Source organism: Pinus tabuliformis, chromosome 5_2 (assembly GCF_031772625.1).
Source record: "Pinus tabuliformis cultivar Carrire ecotype Pingquan chromosome 5_2, CPIR1, whole genome shotgun sequence".
In the NCBI taxonomy this organism is placed as follows: Eukaryota; Viridiplantae; Streptophyta; class Pinopsida; order Pinales; family Pinaceae; genus Pinus; species Pinus tabuliformis.
The window spans coordinates 331,218,464-331,227,645 of NC_142306.1; positions in this window are offsets into that span (position 1 = coordinate 331,218,464).

Genomic DNA, 9,182 nt, shown 5'->3' on the forward strand with positions numbered 1-9,182 from the left:
CATTAGTGATAGCAAGGTTATACTCACATAGTTGAGTTATAGAGTCATGTTATTATTTCAAAAATATTTCTGCAGACTCTGCATATTCTCAGGAGGAGCATGGATGGTATAGTGCATCTCATCATGTACTAAGTGGGAGTTTGATTAGAGAATTCAACATGTGCCTAGGGGGAGCATGATTAGTGTTCATATTCAGTCATTCAGATATGGAAGTCTTCATTTAACATTGGTCAACCCTTTTCCCTTGATGTCAAAGGGGGGAAGTAGTTTGGTGTTTGGAGAGTAGCTTGATGTTTTGAAAATCTTAGTGGTTGTCTTGATGTTATTCATAGGTTGTAGTGGCCAAATACCAAAGTGGTTTCCATCAAGTCCAAAAGGGGAGATTGGTGGCATTATGTTGCATGTGTTTTCCTTGATGGCAACTCACTTGTATATGGTAACTAGATGAATCTACAGGATAGATCATAGGTGATAGAATAATGGAACACAGAGATATCAAAGGTCACATAATGATGGCACACAGAAATATCATAGGTGATAGTATGATGGAACGAAATAATGGTTAAAGCTTTGATACATGAAGATTGATTTAGTGTTTTCCTTGATAGACAACCTATTTGATGAATGGACTACTTAATAAATATATAAACAGGATGTGACAAAATGCCTAGCAGTTGTGTTTACAGATGTGACAAAATGTAGGGCATTTCAAAAGAATTAGTTCAAAAATGATCACAAATCACATTGTAACAGGTCTATTAAGAGGTAGTAGAGTAATGGCACAAAAGAACAAGATGATGGGACAAAATATTTCTAATCAGAATAAAGAATTTGTAGCAAAAAAATGTTTTAAGTTGTATTAAGTTCTATACATTGTTTCACCTAGTCCAAGTAGCGTATACAAGTAGGTACACAGAACAAAAAGAGAGTATACGTATGCACGCACTTTCACAAGAAGAAAAGTGTGTATGGGATGGAAAATTAAGGTTGAAGAATACCAAGGGTCCATACCATGGTATTAGCCCGCAATATTGAGCCAAATAATGGTTACTTGATCTTGTCTAAGAATACCATAGGTTCTAAGTGTTGTTTTGGTCCGACGTATTGAAAAATGCTCTAAGTATATAAGGAGGCGAGGATAAAAGTGTGAAGGAGTACAAGTAATGAATATCTGATGAAGAGTTAGATCAAAAGAAAATATGCATGTTATGGGTTTTTTATGCAGCTTTGCTTGAACTGAACTAAGTATGCACTTGAGTGTTTGATGTTGGATGATATCTAATGATGGATCAGGATCATAAGACCTGAAATGACTTATCATTATGTGATCTGATAATGGATAGGCTAGATCTGAGTGCTAAAAAATGTTTTTTCCTTTAAATGCTATGATATGGGTATATCTAAAGTCTGGAATAGTTGTGAAGTTATAAATTATTATTTGTAGATCTATACTCTGATACGACTTGGTGAAGGCACGTATACATGCAGGTTTGACACTTCCAGGTAGCGTATGTAGAAGAAAAGCTGGTTGTTAAGAGATGATCGATCTATCTAATAAGTGTTGTTGTTTTTTTATTGTTTTCCAATGATGTCTTCATTAGATCTGAAATTAAAACTAATTGTATAATGAGAATGAGCTTGGTTGATTGATTGAGTAAGAAGGGTGATATTTGATGCTATCTGTTTAGAACTCTGTAATATGAAAGAAGATCTTCATAATGTCTTTGGTTAGTTCATTTTTTGTTTCAGAAGTTTGATGATTCGATATCCTTAGAGGTATATGCAGGTTGGGTTGCATAAAGTAGCGTATACATGCAGGTTGGCTTCATTGAAGTAGCGTATACATTCTGACATATTATTTTTGAAGTTGGAGTTGATTTTGTTTATTGATGTATTGTTATGAGTTCAGATGTATGTACTGGTTATAGTGATCTAACTGTTTAAGTTGATTGGTTGAATTTTCATTAAGTGTCGTTGATTGATTTTTTAGCGATTGATTGATTCAATTATGGTTGATTCAGAAATTGATGAGTGGGTTATGTTAGAGGTTTCAGTGATTGATTGATTCAGTTGTGGTTGATTCAAATATTGATGATATATTTTTAGAGTTGATGAGTTTTAGTGATTATTTGATTCATTTGAGTTAGAAGTTTCAATGATTGGTTGATTCAGAAAGTGATGATTGGGTTTCATTTATATCAGAGATTGATGATTGGGTTTCAATTGATTGGTTGATGCATATGTATTTCATGGATGTATTGCAGTGGTGATTGATTTTGAGCTTCAATGTTACTGATGGGTCCATTATGAAAATTTGATGAAACACGACCTACATATTGTGTTGATCTGTACAAGGAGTATCTAGTTTAAAAATTTATGAAACGTGTTCCCTAGAGGATACTAAGGGTTGGAGCCTTCAATGAGGAGGTCGAAGTTTCCTGCCAATAGTGGTTGGTGATTAGATCAGGGGGTTAGAGCTCCCTTCCAGTAGTAGTTGGAGAATGATTGAAGGTTGTAGCCTTGTGTATGCCAGTGCCTACGTACTGGTAAACATATGAGCCAGTACAAGGGCTAGGGGTTTGTAGCTCCCTTCTAGTAGAAGCTGGAGAGAGAGAGGGAGAAGATTGTAGCCTTATGTAGGTGGGTGCCTGCGTACTGGTATGATTTTGCACCAGTACAAGACTGTAAACAATATCTTATTTATATTAAAAGGAAGACAAAGAAAACAATAGTAGGTGGTTTCTCTCCCGCATTGGGTTTCCACCTTAAATATTAGTGTTCATGTGTGTTTATTATGTGTGATGATTTATTTATTACAACACATGGTTAATGTTTATCTAATGGTTAATAAAGTACTAATGCACTGGCCGAAGACAAACATATGATGGATTAACTAAATTGTAAGTTCACTGGATATACGCTAATTGTCTTAAGAATAGTCATGTACACGTGCATGTTCCTTTCACTAAAGTTGCGTATAGAATTTAGATGGAAATATTTATTTGTTTGTAAATGCTGATTCACCCCCCCCCCCTCTCCAGCTCAATATTTTTCGCAACATATGCATATGTACACATAGAAGCATGAATACCTAGATGCCTCAATGAGTTGTATTATTTTTTACTCTTTAAATAAAAGCCATGTTTTCTTACTTACAAGATCTATCATGGTAGGGAGGATTTTAGAAAAAAATACAAAGAGGATAATGTTGATGCCAAAGGGGTATGCTAGATTCAAAACCCATAGTTGTTATAGACATTTTTGGGCCCTACAAGCCCAAGCATGAAATGTCCATAAACCAAGGGCTCCAAAGTCCCTAAAAGTGTTGTTCTAACCCCTAAAGGAACAAGGTCAACAGATTACAACATCTCCCAGAAGTTCTCCATGAGAAACTGCTCAGAATTGGTCAAAACAGGATCATTGCAGCTGCTCCATTGGCTAAGTGCGTTGCATCTCACCCAAATACACTGTGAGGGTGCGTTGCATTTCAAAAGTCCCTTCTGTGGGGTGCGATGGGTGAGAAATGAAAAATGGCAGTGTCATTGCGTGAGGTGGAGAGGCAATGAAAGCTTCCAGAATCTTCTCCTATGACACTTGCCTCACTGAATTCGACCAACGATGAGTAAGAGGCCCTCAGTCTCCAAGTGGAAGCAAGAACTATCAGAGAGAAGACACTAATCAAATCACAAGATGACTCATCCCCCTTACAAATATCTATATATGGATCCCTCATCCCAGAGATCCAGAGGCTAGAATTTTGCATATTGTAAGGAATTGCTGTTGGTTTTCTGAGACAAACATAAGATTGTTGGGTGATCTAAGCTTTGTTTGAGGTGAAGAGGGGCTTCTTTGCTGGGAGGTTGATGCTGGGTCGGAACAACCAGTTGTAACTCCTCTCGGCTCTTTTCTTGTTTATCAATAAAAGCTATTTGAGTTTTCCTCCATGCTTTTGTGTTATTGATGCTTGTTACATTTGTATGGTCAATTTACATCTGACCCTAGATTGTTTATGATTATAGATCCATGTCTTTGTATAGTGCTATGCTTCTGTGATCTTACAGGTACTTTGTGAAGTTGGGCGTGCAAGGGAGCAGGTAGCTGTGGACTATCAAAGAAGAGAGGGATCAAATCAAGAGATTAGCGCAAGACAGAGGTTGGTCTTTCTGTTCCTCTCTATCTATAATTCATAAAGGAAAAACAAAAGTATCTTTTCTCTGTTTGTTTCTAAGGCAGCTGTCACACCTTAGTGGGATAGAGCAGTTCTGAATAGACACTTTTCCTTGTAACAAAATGGCGACTCAGCTGGGGACTTAATTAGTTTGTTTGTTTATCATTCTTTGTTGTTTGTTTCATAAACTTACAAGTAGCATTCAAACTGCATTTGCCATAACAAATGCAAAGTAGACAACTACTGCTTCAATCCATCTATTGGATCTGTTTATGATTTAAACAACTGATTCACAAACTATCTGATTTCCCTTGTGATAGCTCTTAGATCCTCCTTAGATCTACCCCTGATTGTTGCATTACTAATTGCTTTTTACTCAGCCAAAACCCAAGAACTGAACTGCAAACTATGACCCGGAACCCGAACAGAGTCTCGTTTCTGGCCCAGCGCAGGTACTGTTCAGAGATTCTGAATTTCAGCGCACTTCCCAAGTGGACAACCTGCGTTGCATTTCAGATTCTCTGTGTTACAGGTGCGCTGATCAGACTAGCTCTGTGCAGTTGTGGCTTCTGTGGTTCATTCTTTCCAGTTCTACTCTTGAATTTTGCTACCTGTGATCAGTATATGTCTGTTTGAAACCCCTTTTCCTTGTTGTTATTCCACCTCCTTTGTACAAAAGAACTGTAGATGTTTTTGTGTGTTTTTTGAGTCATTTACAGTCCTCCTTTGCAAAAGTAGCGTAATCGTACTGTCGTCCTTTGATTTGAAACTGTCACAAGTGTCGATTTCAATCGTAGGAAAGAGTTTGATTGCTATTGATGGTCGATTATCCTATTGCTATTGCTTTTGGTCTGAATTTGTAATTTTCTAGTGTCAAGAACAAGTATTCATTTCAAAATCGTAAGGTGTTGTAATCATCTCCATTTTTTGATTTCGAAAAGAAGCTTGTTGATATTTGTCACTTGAAAAGAAATTTAGATTTGTGCATCAACTTTCTTTTTAGCATTCATATACTAAGAAAGTCGAAAACAAATACATGCATGTGCATTTGCATATAGACAGTCTGATTGGCTTGATTTAGGAAAGTGCATTTAGAGTGTGCTCTTTGCTCTTTGTGAAAAGGTTCCGTCTTTATTTTCCCTAGTAGCTAGGATTTTCATTGCATAAAAGAGATAAAAAGTTTGTTTATCATCTTAGATTGCATTTTAGGAATTACATCTACATCTCGTGGTGAACCCGAAAGGGAAACTTCATAAACAAGATCAACTTAAAATAAATTCAATGAATCTAACAACGCTTTGGAACTTAACGCACAACATCTAGAAGTCTAGGCTAGAGACGTATTCCGACGTCGTAAAGCCTGGTAACTGTTGTTCTCACTGATGGTTGGGTGATTCCTCCACTTTGAGACGATAAGTGCCAGTACAGACTTATGCTCCCACGTACCGTCGAGTATATTTTGGGAGACCCCAATGGGCTTAATCCTTTTATCCATAGGAAGCCGTGTCTGTCGCCCTATCGATCGCAATGCACTGAACACAACATTCGGGAAGATTTACTGCCGTACCATAAAAAGTATTCTGTAGTTTTGCGATTGGTTTGGTAATCCCTCTACCTAGATTTCCAGAGCAGTCCCTTTCATTCCTTTTCAGACTCCTTAACGGAAAAGGTCCATCTGAGCACTTGTCACTTCAGAGTCATTAAAAATCGAAGGAGACTAGAGTCATCTTTTGTTTTTTCTGGACTCTTAAAAACTGAAAAAACAAGTTGTGTCAAAGCGTCTAAAATTTATTTTAAACGGAATATTCATTACCCTTTCCTGCGTTGATCTTGGGTTGAGAAAATGGAGTCCACCAACCAAGGAATTCCCCTTGGAGGAAATCCTAGTCCTTTCTCCTCTTGGGGAGATGTTGGTGCACCCCATATGGCCACATTGTCGCTTCCAGGACTGACAATTGGTTTGCCTGTATGGCTCTTCTCAACCTCTGTCATTCAGAACACCACAATTCCTGAACAATCGAATCAGCAACTAGACGAGTCCAGAGTTACCCACCAACCTTCTACTTCCTCAAATTCTTCCTCTCCTCCTTCCTCTTCGCTTGATGGGGCTGGTAAAGCCAAAATTCAAGTGCCTAAGGAAAATAAGAAGAAAGAGAAGAAGAAGAAGGAGCCAAAAGCGAATGGGGGAAATGAGTGTCGTCTAGCGAAAATCCACACACTGCACCGACCCGGCCTAAATCGCCATGTGTCATTTGCAAGGGAGACCACTATCACAGAGATTGTCCTTGCATCCCTCGGATCTTAAGGGACTAGTCTCCTCGTTTGCAAAACCCGGTGTCGTCAACCTCTGAGGATCATGTTGAAAACACACCGTCAACTAGTGAAAGTGAAGCCCCAGGACAAAAAGGAAAATATAGATTTCCTTATAAACTGTGCGAAGGCGATCATGCCATCCACCATTGTCCCTTCTTAGACGAAGCTAAAAGAGTTTTGGATGATCGTCCGGTTTCACTGTTACAACTTCCTCCTTGATATAAAAAACTCTTGCCGAGTCCGTCGCTAGTTGAAAATCCGGCTGGCCCGCTCAGGTGGTCGGCCGAAGCATCTATCATTGAAGATAAACCATCTGAATCCATACCAGACGAAAGTCAAAAGGTCGAGGCGGCAGTTGGCCCGGTCTTGCCTTCAGAGGTTCCACCTTGAGATAATACCGTCACTGAAGAGAACAAGGATGACACTGTCCAAATTCTTTTCATAAGCACAGACTCCAACGAACATGGGGGTAATTTACCCGTTCCTTTACCGCAGGAAGGAAGTTCGTCAGAGTCATACCCGACTGTCTATTCGGTCCCACCTCCAAGCAACCTAGTTGTCTCCTTCGACTGGAATCAACTAGGTAGACCCCGTCTACCAGCTAGTATACCATTCCAAATTATTGTTCAAATATATAGAATGGTTATGGCTGGTACCATCATAGATGAGGGGGCTTCTGTGAGTATCCTTTCCTCAATTGCTTGGAAAGCACTTGGTTCGCCATCGCTTTTGCCTGAGATGAGAAATCTGACAGGCTTTGATAAAGGAACCAGTCGACCGTTAGGGATCCTTTCCAATGTGCCCATAACATTGAGAGGGAAAACCGTTCAAATGAACGTGATGATAGTTCAAGGACCCCTGGATTACAATCTACTCCTTGGACGAGACTATATTTATTGCATGGGAGCAATTGTCTCCTCACTCTTTAGAGTAATGTGTTTTCCACACGAAGGAAGAGTGGTCAAGATCGTGGACCAGCTTTCATTTCCCGGATCATACAGAGCAAATAGTCAAATACCATCCCTAAATGGTCTTTTCATGCAAGAAATGTCTCAATCTCCAGTCCGTCCACCCGATGAGCGCGAGTGATTCGGGGGGACATGACTGAAACCCAGGGGGCATGCGCCCTGGTCTGCTTCGGTAGGAAAACTTCGGGTATAGGGTAGGTTTCCGCGAGAGAATATGACCTCTGTATTCCCATCCATGATTGGAAGAGGGAGTTGGACTGGAATAAGATCCTCTTGTCAAAGTTATGTGGGTTGGCGGGCATCGCCGCTCACCTTTGTTTATTTCGGTAGACATCGCCGGAGAAGTGTTTTGTTTACGTGCTAAATAGAACAATCTTTGGGTAGCCTGAAAGAGGTATAGCTTTCCTGATAAAACAAATGTTTTGTCAGCTCGAATAGAAGGTGACCTTGAAACTCTGTTTTATACCCGGGGGCATGCAAGCCTTTTGGCGTGCAAGCGAAGAGTGACTATTTATTTTTTAAATTTGTAGGACCTCTAACCCTTTAAAATCGTAGGATTGGTCATTTCCTAACTTGCATAAAGAAAGGATGTGGGGCAAAACTCTAAAAGTTGCCATTTTATATGAGACATTCTTATCACACGACTGGATTAATCAAGCAGTTTTAGCACAAAGTTCAAGCTCGTTAAAAAATAAACATAAGCCATGAGCAAATGTTTCCCTCTGTGTTTAAGCTCGTTAAAAAATGAACTATTCCCCGGTAAATAACCATCGTGAATGTAGTACTTCAGCCGTTAAAGCCTTGGTTGTGTTTGCACCGCCACCTCCACTTTTTCATTGGCCGATCATTCACCTCCATTTGATTGTTTAACCATTTTGAGGAACAGCTGTGAAGAGTGATTTCACTATCCATCCTTGTGACACTGCCGTGATTGGAAAATTCCAAACCTTACCTGGAATCTGCTGCTACCCGTTTTATCACTCGTTCCTCAAAAGACGAGTCTCCTTTAAGCTCTTTTCAACTGACTCATAAAATATGAAAAGATTGTTGAGCCATTGGCCTCTCCAGCTTGTTAAAGGGACAGGAAGTGCTATCCCTCCTCTAGATTTTAATCTTTTTGGACTTGAGGGATTATTACACAAAAAGATCGAGCGCTTGTTTTGTTCGGCTCATTAAAAGTATCGAAAATTCATCCCTTCTGTATTGTTTTATACTTTTTCGGACTTAAGGGATTAGATGACGAAAAAGGAATTTTGGAGTTACCTTTAAGTCCCTTTTCAGACTCTCTAAAATTGAAAAGGACCGAGTTATCTTTGTCGTTAAACTCGTTAAAAAGAATAATAGCGACAAACTTGTCTTTAGGCGAGAACGAGTTTCACTATCGCTAGGCTTGTTAAAACATAGCGATGGGTTTGCCCGAAGGGAAAGTTATAGAACAAGCATATGTTATCCTCCTCAAGCTTGACAAAAATAAAGAGGTACTAGTCAGCAATGACTGGGGAAAATTGGGAAGAAAACTCAAAGAAACTTTGTTGGTAGCAAGTCGCTCTTGAACATGACACTTCCACTCTGTGTCCGAGTTGGGTTGGGTTGTTTCATTCACTGGTCACATCACCATGGTCACGCCATACCATCCACATTTGGGGTTAATGCTACCAATCATGTTCAAGAGAATTCATTCAGAGAATTCACCTATGTCTCACCCACTACCATACATTATACTCCATTCTTTC